General features: G+C 40.9%; 1 long non-coding RNA gene across 1 annotated transcript in view; it reads right to left on the reverse strand.

The window, feature by feature from the left end:
- Positions 1 to 18,572, reverse strand: part of LOC140913911 (uncharacterized) — a 32,373-nt gene extending 13,801 nt beyond the window's left edge. Inside the window, exon 1 of the long non-coding RNA XR_012159692.2 lies at positions 18,416 to 18,572. This is a non-coding gene — a long non-coding RNA (uncharacterized LOC140913911). The remainder of the gene's footprint in view (positions 1 to 18,415) is intronic.
- Positions 18,573 to 19,756: the final 1,184 nt, after the last annotated feature.

Raw genomic sequence — 19,756 nt, forward strand, 5'->3', positions numbered from 1 at the left:
TTGACAATAAGAGGATCTGGCCCATAGGTGGTACATTTTATCTTCAGAACAAAAGTTTCCATAGGCTGAGTACTGCTCCACACTTCACAAGCAGCACTGCATTCTGGGTGCAGTTCAGGGAGCAGGGTGAGTCAGAGATTGGACTGAGGAAGGATAATTGATCATAGATTGGAATATGTCCTCGGCCTCCAGGAAGACCAGTGAACTGAAAGCCCCCCTGAAATGGAGTTGGATAGCACAGAGGATGGACAAAGTATCTTTTACCTCTCATGTAAGTTCAAAACTAGCTTAGGTCTTTGTGTCTAGGTCCTGTGTGTAACAACGATACAGTACACAGCACAAAATGGCTGATTTGGTGTTGACATTAACAGTAGCGATTTATGGCACAAAGCTTTGGGGATGCAGTACCCACTGACTCCTAGTTACTGCCTTTTGAAGATTCCTTTGTGGTTGCATCTATCAGGCCATACCTTTTCCACCACCTCTATTGGCAGGAATGGATCCTGGCATGTTGAATTTGATCTCCTTTGAAATTGGATGGTGAGTTCACTCCCTGTTTACTGTGAATGCAAAAGCTCAATGTAATGGCCCAAACACCTTGCACATTTAGGGGATTTTCAAAAGTGCTCAGTGTTGAGCCTAACTCTGCTCCCTGTTGAAGTCAATGGGAGTTCTACCACTGATTTTAATTGTAGCAGTTTGCCCAGCGCTAAGCACTTCTGAAAATCCCATCCATAGTCCTTAAGACAAAATTTTCAAGCATTGTTTTACAATGCTTATATAAAATATTGATGATTAAAAATATACTTAAATCAATGCCTAAAACTGTCTTCAATCTTTAATGCTGCATTAATCCTACAGAGACTATCCTGCCCTACATGGCAAATTCCATTGAATAACACTGAGTTCCTGTAAAATGAACACCATCTTTCTTCAACAGACATGGACGTTTAAGGAGATAGGGGAATATGGCTATTCCAGTGGCTAGCAAACTGGGTTAGAATTTAGGATATGTGGGTTCAATTCTCTGCTCTTCCAAATAGTCCTCTGTGATCTCGGGCAAGTCACTTTGTCTCTCGGTGAGTCAATTTCCCATCTACAGAATGGGGATAATAGAATTCCCTGCCTCACAGGGTGCTGTGGGTATAAATATGTTTAAAAATGTGATCTGGTCAGATACTACCACAAGGCAGTGGGCTGTATAAAAGTGCCCTTGATAGATTCATATTCTTAAAGTGTACACTGCATTTCTTAGAGCAGGGATAGGCAAACTTTTTGGCCCGAGGACCACACTGGGGTTGCGAAACTGTACGGAGGGCTGGGTAGGAAAGGCTGTGCCTCCCCAAAGAGCCTGGCCCCTGCCCGCTATCAGAACTCCCAACCCATCCAACGCTCCTTGTCCCCTGACCACCCCCTCCTGGGACCCCGGCCCCTAACCACCCCCCGGGACCCTACCCCCTATCCAAGCCCCCCTTCTCCCTGTCACCTGAGTGCCCCGACCCCTATCTACACCCCCGCCCGCAGAGAGGGCCCCCCCCAGAACTTCCACACCTATCCAACCCCCCCTTCTCCCTGTCCCCAGACTGCCCCAACCCCTATCCACACCCCCACCCCTAGAGAGGCCCCCCTGGGACTCCCACGGCTATCCAACCCCCCCTGCTCCCTGTCCCCTGACTGCCCCCTGGGACATTTTGCCCCTTATCCAATCCCCACCCTTACCATGCTGCTCAGAGCAGCAAAGCCCTGCCATCCGGCCAGAGCCAGATACACTGCTGCCGCGCTGCCTAGCAGGAGCTGCGGGCCAGCGTGCTGTGGGCTGTAGGGAAGGGGGGACAGTGGGGGAGGGGCCGGGGGCTAGCCTCCTGGGCCGGGAGCTCAGGGGCCGAGCAAGATGGTCCCGCGGGCCGGATGTGGCCCACGGGCCGTAGTTTGCCCACCTCTGTCTTCGAGCAGTACATTTCTTACATACACTATGTATAGCACACAATATCACTTTGACTTCATTGGCCATTTGAACACTAATGCCTGGATTATACTAGCTTCTTTGACATTGTATTGGATCCCAAAGCTCCCGTGGAATCATCTGAGATCATGCTTTCATATTAAACAGAGGGTCTGTTCTCCCCTAACTATTCACGTGTAACTGCTATTAACATTAATGAGAGTTATGCATATGCATCAAAGGGAGGATAGACCCTTAGGGCATCATATGGATGGTCCTGCAATGTTTCCTGAGTTTCAGAGGGAGTTTGTACAGTATGGCACACATTCTAATGGTTCCATTGACTTTGTATCATTTAGGTTGCTGGCTCTAATATGATGTTAATAGAAACTGTCTCATAACAAGATCCTAATTGTGTGTGTGTGTGATATTGATGCATACACTATATCTTACATATCTCTGCTCCCAAACCACTATCATGCACTCTCTTAGGAACAATATAGCAGTGACCATATCAGATGACCTCTGCTTCATATTAGCAGTACTCATAAATCCTAACCTGGCAAATTCAAGCTCTGTTGGCACCAGAAGTACATTTTAAATCTAGATGCTGCAATCCTGGGTCTCAGAGAGAAGAGTATTAATGTAGCGCTGATACAACTATCAGATCAAATACACTTTTTGTGATTCTGCCTGGGACGGATTAAAACGTAGGACCCTGTGATCAAAGGGCAGGGAATGAAAGCGATAGACTTGTCTGTGTCCTCTAGCTGCATAAACTCAATGTGTTTGCATCTTTCTTTTCTCAGAGTGCACTGTCTAACACACTGTGTTTGGGACTGCAGGTGACGCTTCCAAAATTACCTGTATTATGCAGATGACCTGCTAAAACAACTAAAGCATCTGATCATTTTCAGTGTGAAAATGGAACAATGAAAACTATAGAAGCTGAGAGGCAAAGCAGTTCCCTGCAATTATCTGTCTGGAAGGAATCCATTGATTTGACATTCCTAAGAAGTCACAGACATCGGATTTCATAATATAATTTGTGGAAGTAAAAAAAAAAAAGCAAGTTAAACATTTGCCTAAGCACATCATGTTTACATGTGTTCAAAGAACTTTCTAAAAACTTTGTAGTCTCACCCAACTGCATCATCTTTAAGGCTTGTTCATTGTCATGGGTTTGTCGACAAACTCTCAAGCACATTCAAACTTAGCTTGCTTTGCTTTTGGGGATCTGTTCATAGGTCAACACTTTTTCTCTGGATGTTTAATGAACATACAGATGCAAAAAAAGGACAAAAATAGATTTTCTCCCACAGGACACATGAATAAAGAATTAAGCAAAGTCATTTTTTGCATGTATCCTCAAAGCTACATGAACGTAAAATAGATACAATCTGCGTTTCTGCAGTGTATCAGTTCATTTTGTAGAGAGGGGAGCAAATCATTTGCAACAAATAAATCATCCAATGAACTTATTTTCTTTTTTGGCTCATCAAATATCAACAAGCAAAACTCAATTTTCACAAAGATTTTTTTTATTAAAATTATTCATTTCAGACTTCTGATCACATCCCCCCTCATGCCCTCCACTTCTCCAGTAATGCCATCCTCAATGCCTTGTTCATCCACTCTTCCACAACTGCATCCTTAGACAAGCCCCCAGTTCATGCATGGAAGGGCCTCCTAAGTCCTCCCATGGAGCCACTAGTCTCTTCTCACTCAAATTCCTTCTTCAGACTCTTTTTCTTTCCTTTTGCCCACAAGAATTGAGTCCAAGATACAACTAAAGTACTGTAATTATTCTTACTATGGGATTCCCACTTTGTCCTGCCTATTATATAGTTGCTTTCTTAGAGTATAAGATCTTCAGAGAATGCACAATGTACAACAAGCAAGCACATGCACAGTTTGCAGCATGTCAGTGATCCCACTGAACTCAATGGAAACAATCACATGTTCCAAGTTATGTCTGAGCCTAAATACCTTGCTGAATCAAGGCCAAAATGAAGAAGGTAAATTTTCTTTAGCTCTCTCTGGGTTGATTATGAACAGTTTTCCCCAAAGTCACAATTAAGGATTCAAGATGTACGATTTATTTATGATTGCTTAGATAAGTCACCTGGTATTGTTTCTCAATGGTCAGGCAAGCATTTCCTAGTCATGCACACTCATGCATGCAAATAGATGCACGTGACTTTGAAATTCATTTTCCACATTCATGCTAGTAAAGTTCAGATGCGTGAATGTTTGCAGAATCTGAACACAAGAGTGGGTGTGAGCATAGCCAAAGAGATTGCATTGAAGAATGTCAGTGAATATCTGTGATCATTTTTTCAAAATATTCACCCAGCATTAAACATATGCCTTATATAGGCCAAGCCATAGAGTCTCCAGCTTTAGAGTGTAAATGGGTCAACTGGACTTTTTAGCAACACCCATTGTTTTAAAATTTTACACCTCAGAGTTGGGGGTGGACCAAAAGAGTTCAGAAAACCAAAAAGTAAATAATAATACTTCATTGCATTTTCATTTTTAAAGCACTTTAGAAACCTTATGTGATGTACCATAATTTGTATTATCCCCATTTTGGAGAAGGGGAGACTGAGGCAGAAGAGCTTTGCAAGGCTACAGAGGGAGGAGTAAGCATCAGCACTGGGATTAGAATGTAGGAGTTCCTGGGCACTAGAATTATGCTCTGCTCTGCGTGTCCTCTCAAATATCTATGGGTAGCATGGATACGTTAATTTGTATTATAATGTCATTGTCATAAATATAAAGGGAAGGATAAACACCTTTAAATCCCTCCTGGCCAGAGGAAAAACCCTTTCACCTGTAAAGGGTTAAGAAGCTAGGATAACCTTGCTGGCACCTGACCAAAATGACCAATGAGGAGACAAGATACTTTCAAAACTGGAGGGGGAAGAAACAAAGGCTCTCTCTGTCTGTGTGATGCTTTAGCCGGGAACAGAAAAGGAATGGAGTCTTAGAACTTAGTAAGTAATCTAGCTAGATATGCGTTAGATTCTGTTTTGTTTAAATGGCTGATAAAATAGCTGTGCTGAATGGAATGTATATTCCTGTTTTTGTGTCTTTTTGTAATTTAAGGTTTTGCCTAGAGGGATTCTCTATGTTTTGAATCTGATTACCCTGTAAGGTATTTACCATCCTGATTTTACAGAGGTGATTCTTTTACTTTTTTTCTTCAATTAAAATTCTTCTTTTAAGAACCTGATTGCTTTTTCATTGTTCTTAAGATCCAAGGGTTTGGGTCTGTGTTCACCTATGCAAAGTGGTGAGAATTTTTATCAAGCCTTCCCCAGGAAAGGAGGTGTAGGGCTTGGGGAGGATTTTGGGGGGAAAGACGTTTCCAAGTGGGCTCTTTCCCAGTTATATATCTGTTAGACGCTTGGTGGTGGCAGCAATAAAGTACAAGGGCAAAAGGTAAAATAGTTTGTACCTTGGGGAAGTTTTAACTTAAGCTGGTAAAAATAAGCTTAGGGGGTTTTCATGCAGGTCCCCACATCTTTACCCTAGAGTTCAGAGTGGGGAAGGAACCTTGACAGTCATCATACGCTAACAAAAGACTCCCTCTTGCCAAATCTTCAGTCATGTGACTTCCAACCATTGCCAATAGCTATTTGGATCAATTGTCATTTGGACTTTAGACATGAGTTTGGGGTAGAAACTGCACTGGCTAATGAATGGATGAAAATAGAGAGTCCATGCTCATTTTAACAGAGCTGTCAGCAACCTTTGACACCACTGACCATGAGCTTTTGTTGGTACTTTTGAAACCAGTAGGAGTGAAGGGAGTTGCTCTAAATTTATCTCTTGGCAGTCTCAAGGGTGGTTTGGGGCAACTTCTCCTATGCCCTGGAGGCTCTTTCACGTGGGCAAGGATCCATTTAATTACACCTTTGTCTATGAGACAGAGAGAGAGATCATGGGACAATGTGTGTAGCTTTTGAGGCAGAAACACTATCTTCTTCTGAGCTAATCTTCTCCAGGGTTAAATTGTTTTAACAACCTGATTAAATTGTTCAAGCAGTCGGTTGATGGGCAGTAAAATATTCCTCCCACACATAGGAAGCTAGCAGTGTCCAAGTGTTCAGAAGAATCCAGAGTTTTCCAAACTGATTCAGCCCTTCTCTTTTTTCCAGTGTCTTCAGTAACATGCTGGGAAAGCAGTGAGATGGCAAACCAAAGAGAGAACTGCTGCAATTAAATATAATTTTAAATGGCATGAAATTAAGTAAACCAGAATGAGAAAATAAACAGAGGACCCAAATTTTGATTGGAGCAACTCTCCTGACTTCAGCAGACTTATACAAAAAAGATATTTGTCTCAGTCTCCCTTTGCCTGAATTCTTGCTGTTAGCTTTAAAGTGTGTGTGTGTGTGTGTGTGTGTGTGAGAGAGAGAGAGAGAGAGAGAGAGAGAGAGAGAGAGAGAGAGAGAGAGAGAGAGAGAGAGAGAGAAAGTGTATGGAAATCAATGTTTCAGCTTTCACAAATTGACATTTAATGAAGAGTTTGAAAAGAACCAACCTTTCATGCCCCACAGAATTACTGAAAAAGATCTTCTGTGTTTGCAACCTTGTTGGCAGTTGGGCTGCCTTGGGCAGCAATAATTTTCAGTGAGAGGACTGCCATAAAAGCCTGAAAACCCACAGAACTAATAGAAACCAGGCAGAGAAAGTAAAGACTAAACCAGGAATTCATAGGCAGAGGCTTCCAGCTTGGTTCAGCTGTGTGAGGTCTGGCTGAGTCACGCACTGCCACAGCTTGGACTGGTGCATATAGCTTTGCACCAGACTGAAGGACTTGGCCTGTGTCGACTAAGTCTAGGCTCCAAACACTTTCCTGGTGTGTTTTCATCCAAGGGCGCATATTTGCCAGCAGTCTCCCTGCCGGCTAAGGAACATCCCTGTTTTTAATTCTCTGCCCCTCTACGTTTAAGTTCCCATAAATATCATGGGAATTAATTTGTGCGTGTCCCTGTTCTAAACTGAGGTAGTGCTATGTATGATATATCTTTATGCTTTCGGAGTCTTTATAGTGTATAAATCTAGCAGGTAAACCTTTAGGGAATGCTGCAAGAAGAGTAGTGAAAGAAGACATGCTGGGAAATGCGGGGAAGGACACAGGTCTGATTGCATTAACATATAAACGTGGACCGAGAATAATACCAGTATGAGTCACTTGCCAGGAGAAAACAGTTCTGGACATTGGCCTCTAGGTTTTTTGTCTTTGTAGACAAATGTTGATAGATATTTTACATTAAATACTATTAATCTGTCAGGAAGAGGGGAAAAAAAAACAAAAGAAAAAAAAACTGATGTTGTAGCTTATTAAAAGACCAGAGAAGCCCTGTTCATTTAATTCTTTGCAGTTAGATCATATTTTGTCTGTTCTTAGAAATGGATCTAATTAAGTTTCTCACACAAGGCTAAAACCAAATGGGATGGGTAACTCACAATTTTTGAGGTTACACAATTATCTCCAGCCAAAACTTCACTTTTGACCACCAGCCTGTGAGCTTGATTCTGCAGTCCTTACTCAGGCAACAGTCCCATTGGAGTAAGAGCTGTAGGAGCAGGCAATGTTTGCTAGTGGACCAGCCAGCTGTTCTCCGTCATTGTCTGAGGCCCAGGTGAGTGCTGCATGATTCTCAGTCCTCCACGCATGATTTAGCACTCTCAAATCTCTGCAGTAACAACAGGATGAAATATATGAGTGGAAAAAATAAATGAGATAAATATGTATGTTTGTGAACTCTGTACATGCACGTGCAGAAGGAAACCATTTAACTAGGAGGGCATCTGAAAGAGGATTTTATATCCATCTCTATATATAGCTACACACACACACACACACACACACACACAGCTTGAATATAAAAGAAACAAATGAATACAGTCAGCTTTACCTGAAGACATTTTCAATTAGTGTATATTAGGAAGACAGGGTGTGGGTTTTTTACCCTGATGCAAGATGTAGCCTGATAAAAGGCTGGACCAGGAGCCAGGGAAGGAGCTGGAAGCTTAAGTTTGGCTCTGCTACTGACTCACATGGTAGCCTCAGGCATATTTCTTAAACTTGTTGTGTCTCAGTCTCTTAATCTGTAAAACTGGGGTGATAATAATTTGCATACCTACCTCACAGGGATATTGTGAGGATAGGTTCTAATTAGGCACAGATGGATGAAAGAGAGTGTAAGATGCTCTCCTCCTCTTAGCACATCTGTGGCAGGTAAGAAGTAGCCAGGGACCTGCTGCTTTATTAACCCACTGGTGAGTGTTTGTTACATGTGTCCCTCCCCTGTGCTGATCCACACAGGATAGGAATTGCCAAAGCTAATGAGTCATGGTTCTTTAGCTCAAGCTGTAGCATCTTAAACTCTTTAACTCTGGAAGTCCCTGGTTCAATCCCCAGAGTGTCAGCCAAGATGGTGACAATCACATTTACACTCCATGGGCACAAGAAGAGGTAGAGTTTGAGCACCAGACACTCCAAAGGGGTGAAACAGAGAAAAAGAGCATATGCAATACTCCCCTAAAAAGAGATGGAAGGACCCACCTTTGTCCATGCTCCTGCCACTCCACTGAAAACGTTATACCCTCCTTGTATGCTTCACAGGTACAATGCCTCTGGGGAACTTTCCTTGGTACAGTGACACCTCTACCCAACCCTCCTTTTTCTTAGGGTAGCTGTGGCCCATAATGCAACAATAGAGCCCTTAGTGTTTCTATAGCTCTTTGAAAATAGAAGGTGTTATATAAGGCCCTGAACCAAAGGGAGTCCACCCATTGACTTGAATGGATTTTGGATCAAGCCCGAAGTGCTCAGTATTATTAATGAACAGAAAAGGCTCACACTGATTCCACTTAGTTACCCCATTGGCATTGTTACAGTTTTTTCATGTGATCCTAGTAAACATTTCTCACCAGCCTATTGTGATTTTCAGTTGCAATTCACCAATGGACAGATGGACTGGTGAAAAAATCTCCTAAAATCAATAAGCCCATTGTTGTAGATTATTGGGAGAAATTAGAGATGGACCCAAACCGAAAACCCAGATCTGAACTTTCTGTGAAACTTTGGGGAAGTCTGGATGCAGATACTGACCTGAAATTTTTCGCTGACTCCTATCTATCTGACTATCTCCTATACCTACAGTAGGCTCAAGTAAAATTGCAGACCCAAGCACCCTTGAGATTTGGGAATGCTTGAGATCCCAATTCAAATTGCATCATTTACCTTCATCTCCAGTAATAAACATAGAATTTAAGAAGTTAAACTGTTTTCTTTTAGTTTCAAAACAGCAACAGAAAAAGCCAGGGTAATTACTTCAGCATCTTTTATGTCTGCTATAATTTACAAACCTCAGAAAAAGCTGAGTGGAAGGAATGACCATCTCTGGGAGAGAGAAGATGAATAAAAAGAATGCCAATATTTCACATAGATTTAAGAAGAAAAAGCAAATCTGAAACCTTCTAAAAACTGATGAAGGGTAAACCTTGAAAGTTTGGAGTTTTTGGAAATTCAGTTTAGATAAGAACCCAAAATTTCAGCTTGTCAAAATGGATGCTCCAAAGCATGTGTGATTTTAAAAACTAAATAGGCATTGCAGAGCTTTCCAGGCTTGCTAGGACTCTGGGATATTAACAACATTGGAAAATCTAGTTATGGCCAAACCAGATTTTGCTTGGATCAGTTACAGGGAGTTTATATTAGTTAGAGTCATAGACTTTAAGGCCAGAAGGGACCATTAGATCATCTAGTCTGACCTCCTGTATATCACAGGCCACCAACACCACTCAGTGCCCACACGCTAAACTCAACAACAGAAATGAGACTAAAGTATTACAGACCACAGAAGAATAGGCAATTGTGTGCCACTGGCAGAGAATAGGAGGGGCTGAGGTGCACCACTGCTCAAGGCCCCAGCAATGGCAGGGAAATAATTAAATAAGATATACCCAGATAATTCTGGCAAGTTACCCATACCCACATGCACAGAGGAAGGTGAACCCTCCACAAAGTCACTGCCAATCTGATCTGGGGAAAATTCTTTCTCTACTCCACATATGGCCATCAGCTAGACTTGAGCATGTGGGTAAGAACCAGACAGCCAAGCACCTGAGAAAGAATGCTTAGTTCTACCTCTAAGCCTTGTTCCACCCCACTCAATGTGCCATCTCCAGCCATGGCCATGCCTGATGCTTCAGAAGAAGGAGGTAAAACAAACAAACAAAAAATCCTCCCAGAATACACTAGAGGGGAAAAAAAATCTCTTCCTGACCTCTGCTAGTGGCCAGCTGAGACCCTGAAGCTTGAGCTTTAGGAATAAAGGATTGGGTTAATTTTGGTATTTGGACTGATTCTTTGCTTATTTGGCCACCCTTATGAAGAATGCACTTACAATTCATTCTGTACAGCTGAGAACTCTGGGGCTTCCCTGAGGATCAGGGTGGCATGGTGGTCTCTATTTGTCTGGTATGCCCACATTATTTTTCAGGGTAGTTTGCAATTCAGCACAGAAGACTTCTTACACAAGTGAGAAAACTCCAAAATCAGCAGAGGGCTTTTTACCAAAGTCAATCCAAGTATTGAGGACTTGTGTTCTTTTCTAGTTCCAGATCTTTTAAAACTCTGTTTAAAAGTGGTTTCAACCTTTTTCCATCTTTTTATATTCTTTCACTTTGGAGCATCACAGATGCAAACAGCAGAGTCAAGCTGAATATCAAGCATGTGGGAGTTTTTAGAGTTAATTTTTTTCAGAGGGAAGGGGTGATTTTGCTGGGCGTTGGTCACTTGTAGGGCAAAGAACTTAATAACAAGACAGTACAGTGCATATTACATTCCTGAAGGTGAAATAGTTCTAAAAGACAATGAAGTTAATAATGCTAAACTGAGCCAGGTTAGTATCTGGACGGATATTTGGGATGGTTCTTATTTTGTCTGGACATCCAACCTTAAGGTAAAACTTGTGCCACTCTTTGGAGCTAGCTGGCTGCGACACTGTCCAATACAAAGGAAAGGGACAGGTGATTTCCCTATACTCTTCCTTCCTCTCTTGTCCCTGTTTGAGTGACTAGCCCCATGTAGCATTTGTGGCTACATGAGTACAAAGACTGCAGTTGCACCTGGCCCCTGCATGGATAAGAAAATGGGAAGGAAGAGGCTGCATGTGTCCTCCCCAACTCTACACACAGGGGCAAGCACAAACTTGACTCATGTTTACCTGACTATTCTGGGTCCATTGAGAAGAAAAAGCCTGCAGTGGTTTATTCTGGTGACTTTAACACACACTATGTTAAACCCAATGGGATTTTTTTCCCCAGGAAGTTTCATGGTTAAAAAATGAAAACAAAAAACTGCTTGGTCCCACAGACTTGAGAACCAAGATATTCACACACAGTATAGGCCAAATCTTGAAGAGCTATATGACACATTTCTGCTGCCTGAGGATGCCCGAACATCTACACACACACTGCACAGAAAACCTCTGTGGCAGCTGCAGGGAGTTGGTAAGACAGGGATATTTTCGGGCCGTAGCCAGTGTCTTTGAAAAGAACACGAAAACACAAGTGCCAGAGAAGTAATGGAGAGTAATGGGCAATGTCCACTACCCCTCCCTCAGTGCCCTGCGGTGAGCTAGCTAGAGGCCAGGTTTGTGGCTTTGAATGCCTTGGAGCTCTTGGGATCAAGGATTCCTTTCCTTTGGCTTGTGGTGCGTCAGAGCATTTTCCACAAAGCAAATCTCTTTTACACAGGCTTTGCTCCGCATCTCAGGATTTTATCCTATACTGATTAGAAGACAATTTTCCCTGTGAGAGAAAAATACATCTGAGTTTTTTTTTCTCTAGACATAATTTTTGTTTTTAAACCAATACAAAACCGTTTCAGAGTTTTGCACACATTCACATTTCAGTGGCATGAGTGTAAATAAAGCAGAAAGCTTGCGCAAGTCCAGCAGCATTAACTTCTTACTTACACTCAACTGGGCATTTTAAAATGAAAAGTTTGGGTGTCTTTCACAATAGCAAAACCTTTTAGTGGCACGAGAGAGGCAGGGGAACTTCACCAGATAACTAAATCCATTGATCTCTAATCCTTTGGGCCATACTTACTCTGGAAGAGTTGCATGAATGGCTTCGATCCAGAACCGCACACTGCCAAAAAAACGCTTAGTACGTTAGCAGCCAGCAAAAATGTAAGAGGTCTGCTCGGCATGTGGGAACAACATAAAAAGAAGGGGCTTTTTAGCTTAGTCTGACAAACGTCAGCATAGAACGCTGATATTAAAATGAAATGGCAGAAATTCTCAATCATATCTTGGATGCAGGGGGACTTACGTGTGCTAATTAAAAGGGATGGGGTGGCACTCTAGGCTGCTCTATTGTAAGTTTCTTCTCAAGTACTCCAGTTGAAAACCTTCCTCAGGGAAGAAGCTGCTATTAATGTGCATTTCTTGCAGGCTGAAACATTAAAATTAGAGTTCCATTGAAGGCAGATGCATTTCTTCTGTTTAGGCACAAATACAACAGTCATTCATATCAAACATCAATTATTCTCTTTCTCAGTGGCAACTGGATATTAAGGAACTATGAAAAAATTATTCAAATATATTTATGGGTCTATATTAGTACCCATATACAGACATATCTGAATGTATTTCACTCCTTCTTTATAAGTATCACTATAATATAGATAGGAACTAGCATCAGAAATAGGAATATGTTAAATAAATGCTAATAAGGTGCATTATATATACATTGATAATCTTATAGAAGAAAAGGCAGCAGCTCTTAAATGTAGTGTTTTCAAAGCACCAGCTGTTAAACTGTTGTTAAATAATAACATTAGCACTTGGTATTTTTTCTGTTACTTTTTTGTACTACTGTATATCTATTACATATGAAGTAGTTGCTATATTTCAATTTACTATAGTATTATAGATGTGTATGCACACACACAAACATATATCAAGTATACACGATATATAAATTACTTTAACTTTCAGTTTATTGCATTTGTATTCTTTGAGGCAAATTCTAAGTTTGTGACAACAGTCTTGCAAACAAAATTATTTACAGCCAGAAAAGTCAGTGAGCCAGATTTTCAGCTACAGCTGAAGAAAACCCAGCACAAGTCAAACATGGATGTGTGTATCCCATTGGTGTGGCATAAAGATCCCCTTTGCACATCCCCAGTCCTCAGGCCATAGTGTTCAGGGCTGAATAAATTACCGCCGTGTCAGGGTTGGTCTATGCTATGCTCATTGTCACTGGCATCACGTGATCAAAACTAGAGGTAGGGATCGAGAATGTTTAGGGGTGTCTTGGACACCTCACGTCCAGCAACACCCCGTAATGTGGCAGCAGTGGAAGGCGACATAGTCTTTCAAATGGTTCTATGCTGCTAAAGAGTCCTGCTTACACTGGGGTGACCTCAGAAGACCACACACACTGACTCTTCAGATAAAGTGGCTATACCACACTGGAGGATTTGATCCAGAATTTGTGGAAGCAAATGGCCCTTGCATGTGCAAACCATCTGTTTGTAGGCACAAATGCTGTCTGTGGAGCTAATTTAGGGGCCACAATCGGGGGTGCCTTGGAAAATTCTACTCTGCATATGAGTTTGTTAGCTGAAGTGAATTCAATGGAAGTTAATCCTCTCAACACATCACAGGATGCTTTCAGCAACTTGCAGCGTGGGCTCTACTGGTGTGATTTTCAGACATGCAGAGCACCCACAAAACACACTGAAGTCAGTAGGAACTGTAAGCACCTTTGAGAAAGAGGCCATCTACCTGTACTTCATTGGGATTAAAGACCATGCACAATGTAAATGTAAAATATTAATAGCCCATATATAGAATAACTGCATGTACTTATTTTTCTGCACTATTGAAAAACCAGACAACAATCTCCAATCTTATTCTACCAGCTTCCTTTTTTTAGTTTACGCTAATGAGATATTACAATATGCTCTGTAAATCAGAGGCAGTGATAGAATGCGCTCCAGCTCTTCATGTTCTCCCATAACAGAGTACAATGGAACACTGGCACCAGGAATCAAGTACATTCAATTGTGTAATATCTTCCCAGAGCCAAGTCCTGCTTCTCTTACTCATGAAAAAATCCTATTTAATTCAATGGGCATTTTGCCTGAGAGAAAGGAACAACAGAGAGCCCGCACTGGTACTCACCATGTATTTCCCTGCAGAGAGGCCAGAACATATAAAATGCTGAGTTCCTGCTCATCTACCTGATGCCTATAGGTCTACCCCCTTGTAGGGGAAATTTGATTATGTGAAGAAAAATTAAACAGGTAATAAAGAGCATTGTGCAAAGGATTTTTGATGAGCCTTTTTTCTGCTTAGCAGTTAGAAGTGTTAAACATAGAGCTTCAACCAAAACACGTCCTTTTATAAACTGGGTTTTATTTTTAAACAAGGTTTTATTGAGCTTCATTAAATAATATTAGATGCTCATGAAAGTAGAATATGTAGAAGCAACATAGGCCAATCTACTTTGGTTGCCCAAAACGTACACGTTCCCAGGAAGGCTTTTCTCTATACAGCAGTGTGTCTGATTTGCAGACCTTTGGAGCAATCTGCCCTTTCCTGTCTAAGATGAGATTTTAGTTGATCAAGTGAATGAGAGCAATAGTTGTTTTGGGGGGTTTTTTTTAGCTCTTTAACAACGCTTCAGGGGTATCAGACTGGCCTCTTGGAAATGTTGGGGATTTTCACTCCTTTCTTCTGATTATTAATCTAATCACAGTCCACATGGCTTGTTTGAACAGTTATTATTGCTGTTCTAATAAAATCCAAGTGCATCTATTAAGGCATGAATTCTAGATAATGATCCACCAGCCTTTGCTTTTTTGGACCCCAAGAACTGGCCTGTCGAGCAGACATTGATTTTGAATGGTAGAATAACTTATCAGATTTCTGGCAGAGGCCCAGAGATGAAGCTCCTGATTACGCTATGGACTCAACACACCTGAGTGCACAGCCAGTGACAACCCCCAGAGAACTTTCTTATGTTTTCACAGGTGGGCTTCAGCTAAATTAGTAATGGGATCATGTCTCTGATTCCTTTTTCCCTTCTGGCTTACCCAAAACACTGACATGGTATATTTGTCACTTTAGAAACTTTATTTTATATTTTCTGGAGTCCTGTTAGAATGACTGCCATATCTTTGCTGCCCTCTGCTCATGCAAGAACCAAAGGATTGACAGCTGACCATAAACATGTTGGTTTCCCATTAGCTGGTGGAATTTTAAAGCTGAAGAGTCCTCCTACTTCCTCGCACCCCCTCCCGCCCTACCCCCACCCCCCCAAAAAAAAAAGTTTTTAAATTGAGCTTTCAAAAGGTCACACTGCAGACATATTAATGCCAATGCACTTTTCAACTCACGTTCCTTTAGGAATTATGGATGGTTCTTTTCACCTAATGATTTTTTCCACCAAATAAAACAGTGTAAAATCTATAGGCTTCAAGGAAGATTTCTGGTCAGAGTTCTTCGCAATAGATCTGGTCCTTCTGCAGTGGGGATGCCAATATGCATCCCTGTTGGACCTGACCCCACATGCCAGCTGAATGCTGGTTCAGAGATACAAAAAATAGCATTCTACCCCTAGAGGATCTATCTATGACTCTGGAAGGAATAAAGAGTAGACAACTTTTATTTGGAGAATTTGAATTAATAAATAATATTCTTCCTCTTTATCTACTTTCAAGTTTAAATGGATAGGTCCGTGGTAATAATAACCTAATTTCTGTATTTATAGACTACAGGCATGTACCATAGCATCACATTTTGATGTAAATAAAGTGACCCATTTTTATAAAAAAATCAAATACTATCACTAAAGCTATTCATTTGCATTCAGAAGTAATTAAATATCAGCCAGGATTGCCATCTACTTGCTCAAATTACACAGACAAAAGTCTGAATGTTCCATTTTGTTTAGTGAAGGTGGGAGATATATGGGCTGCATCCTCTGAGCTCTGCTACAACCGGCTAACAGGAAAAATATTGGTCAGGCAGAAATGTCTAGTTTTGTAGTCAATTTCCAAAAAGATTTTTAATATTTATGCAGTCAATGTTCAGGTGGTGATACCATTATAAAATCAGTGTTCGTGAATTCAGCACCACCAGCTTCACGTATGACTATGCTGTTAAACAGCCAACTAAATCCTAACCCCAGGTTTCAGAGTAGCAGCGGTGTTAGTCTGTATTCGCAAAAAGAAAAGGAGGACTTGTGGCACCTTAGAGACTAACCAATTTATTTGAGCATGAGCTTTCGTGAGCTACAGCTCACTTCATCGGATGGTTGGTATTCTTAATTTCCACAAGGGAGTATAATAATAAATTCTTCATTTTTTTCCTCTAAACTGGTGAACTGTGACAGAGTTATTTTGCAACTTAACAACTCTGCAAATTATTCTCATTTCCACTCTAGCATTACTCCTCCCTGAGCCCATTTAACTAGTGTTAAGTGTAAAACACTTTAGCAAGGTAAGGTTTGTGTATCCACAAAGCTAGATTAATGCACAAGAATAATTTCTGGCACTGGTTAAACATCTCTAGCACTGAACTTCAGGAAAGTAGGATTGATGAGTTGAACTATTAGGTGCTGAAGTGTAGAGCAAGAAGAGATGGCGTCTTTCTTGTGATAATTGAAATCATTTCAATTCATTTCCTTCTTGGTTGGACAGAAACATGTTTTCAATAGTGAAGAAATCTTGAGGGAATCCATTGACCTAACCAGTCATATAATGCAAGAAGTTAATGGACAAAAATGATATTCATCTTCAGTTTATAACAGCATTTTATTTCACAGAACTTAAACTCTACACAGGCAAAGTGTATTATAAGAGCAACCAACACACGGGTAGATATGTGACCTTTGTTTTATGTAACAATTATTGTGTCTGTGGCAAAATAAAATAAAAAAAAACTAACATAAATTTTGACGCCAAGATAATAAATTATAAATTATGAAAATCTAAAGAACCAAACAACTTGTAAGCAACAGTCCTGTCTCTTAGCAACGAGCCAGGGAAAGCAGCTTGTTGATAGGAATAGAGCAGACAGGATTGTTTTGCAATGATTACCACCAAGGAACCAGGAACAACATTTTAACACCTGCCTCAGGGCACTTCTCCACCTAGCTATCCATCTCTCCAGTGGCCCACAAAGCCTGGGCTGTGTGCCAAAAGGCTTCTGAGGCCTACCTCTTTACCAGAGCAGGCCCACTGGAAAAAACAAAACAAAAAAACCACACACAAAAAAAACCCCGACCCCAGAGGAAAGATCAAAGAGGTGGAGTTCAGGTGTGTTGCACACTTGTGCCATGATTCTACTCCTTTAAATGCTTTTCTATAAACAATGTGTGATCATCAGTGTAAATGTTTATTTCCCCCATCTCTGTCCTTTTAGTGTTGTGTGTCTCATTTAAAGTCAGTGTTATGAATGAATGTGGACAAGTATTTGATATTGTGCCAACTTTTTGTTGTTGTTTTATTCTTAAAAATCCAGCATTAAAATCTGGAGTAAATGTTGTTTTCAAGAGCATAAAATTATTGTTTCATTGGCATACTGATCATAGCTGATTTCAATGATGTGCAAAATGAATATCTCCAAAAATACAATGCAAGCACATGAAAGGTTTAAAGGGGTCTGGGTTGTAATAGACCTCAGGCCCAACCTCTGAGGTGGCTCATTCTCCCAGGTGGAGTGACCTAGCCAGTGCAGAGAGGCTGTGGGGGGAAAGGGCAAAAGATAAGGAGGAAAGAAGAGGGAAATGTGGAACCCTGGGAGAGGATGGGTTAAGATGCAGAAGGAGAGAGAAAACAATGGACACAAAGGAAAGAAAATAAAACAGTGTGAAGATAAAAAAGAGAATGAAAATGGGAGATGCAAGGAGAAAAAGGAATGGAGACGTGGAAAAATAGAAAGAAAAAAAATCAGTAAGCAAATTTTATTTCCCCTGCAGAAACGAATGCAGCACAGAATGGCTAAAAGGATCATTTAATTCTGATCAGCTGAAAACCTGTCACTGATTTGTGAGACCCAGTGCTTCTTTCACTCTAAGTCCCAAGTGAGTCTGTGCATTGATCAAAGTCTGCAAGCCAGCTTAGCCCCTAACCCTCTCTATTCCACAATATACCTGAATTTGTTAGGTGACAGGATAGCGTTAAACATACTTCCATCAACCTACCTCTACCACTGTTGGCTGTAACACTTATTGGACCAAAGTGCCCAAACTTGCTAGGAATATGTGGAGCTGAATGGTAAGGCATTCATTTGGCAAGAAATTGTGGCCTAGAAGTCAAACTCCATTTTTAATTTGTCCCCTAGATAAACTGATTTCACCTACATTGCTGAATGTACATTCCTGCTACTATACAGCAACATTAAACAAATATCTGGGTTAACCCACCTCAATTTTTTTTTTGTTGTTGTTGTTCTTCCTTAAACAAAATCCTGATGGAATTGGTCACTGTGTTCTCTAAGACTTTGAGGCTCACCAGGCAAAAGTGGGCTTTCTCCTTCACTTTTCTTTTGGTTGATTGAAGATGGAGTCCTGCTCACTACACATCCCAATGTGAGAGAGTTTAACACAGTACCTCCTGGCTGTACAGTCCCAGCATGCAGTGCAGCACACTGGCAGCAGTTCAGCTGAAGACTAAAAATTTGGCTCAGTGACAGCAGAGCTGCCAAGAGTTGGCAACAAGAGACTCAGGGAAGCAGCAGGCTGCTAAACCCTTTCACATTTTTAATTAGATCCACACACCCATGTCTTTGAGCTATCATAAATATACAGATGACATAGAGAGTATTATTTGGGGTAAAAAAGAAAAAGAAAACTCTACTGTGGTATAGCTTACCTTATTAAAATAATTTACCTACAGCTAGTCTTTGGAGCAGAGGGGGAAAAAGAAAAGGGAATAGTGACATTTAGCTCAGATAACAGTCTCTCTTTAACTACAGTAAATTCACGCCACACACTGTAAACTCAGGTCCCAGGGATGACTTGACACGCAGACTTATTTGCAATAGCATCACCAGGAGAGGGCATTATCGGCAACTACTGCAACATGTAATTTCCCAGCCGAGCTATACATTGAAGCCATAAGTATTCTTATGTGTATATCTTGCTATGATGTTTGTTGTTAAAACTATTTGTTTTCTTTCCCTTGTGCTGTGCTTACTATTTTCCAAATACCTTGGTACATTCAAAGCCCCTCCTCCCCTCTTAACTCCATAAAGAGGCTTTTCTCATTCAATTCTTCTTTACCTTCTGACTTTCTTCTGCTCCTGTTCTCAAAATAATTACCACAGTTGGTTGGTTTGTTTAATCCTTTTTAAAGACTATTTTAACAGAACACTCTCGCCCATAGCTTGGTACTTTCATAGATTGGTTTACACCTTGCTTTTCTGATTTGACATTGGTGTGAGTTTACAACAGTAAAAGCTCACTTCAAATACAATGTATCAGTAACTGATGTCATCCTAAAGGGACAGTCCCACTTGTAGTGTCCAAGGCAATTGACATATGGAGCAATAGTTCACATCTCCATTATTTTGTACTCTTAATATTTTACTCAGAATATAAACTGGCTGTATTATCAACCTGCAGCATGAAAACACGTCCAAAGAATGTTTGCAACTGACCCCAAGGGCTATTGACTTCTTCTTGTATTTCTCTTAATTTTAAACAAAATCTAACAGGGAAATTAAATGCTTTTAATGCTGCAGAGAGAAAGAAAAGGAATTGGGT

This window comes from Lepidochelys kempii, chromosome 6 (assembly GCF_965140285.1).
Source record: "Lepidochelys kempii isolate rLepKem1 chromosome 6, rLepKem1.hap1, whole genome shotgun sequence".
Lineage (NCBI taxonomy): Eukaryota > Metazoa > Chordata > Testudines > Cheloniidae > Lepidochelys > Lepidochelys kempii.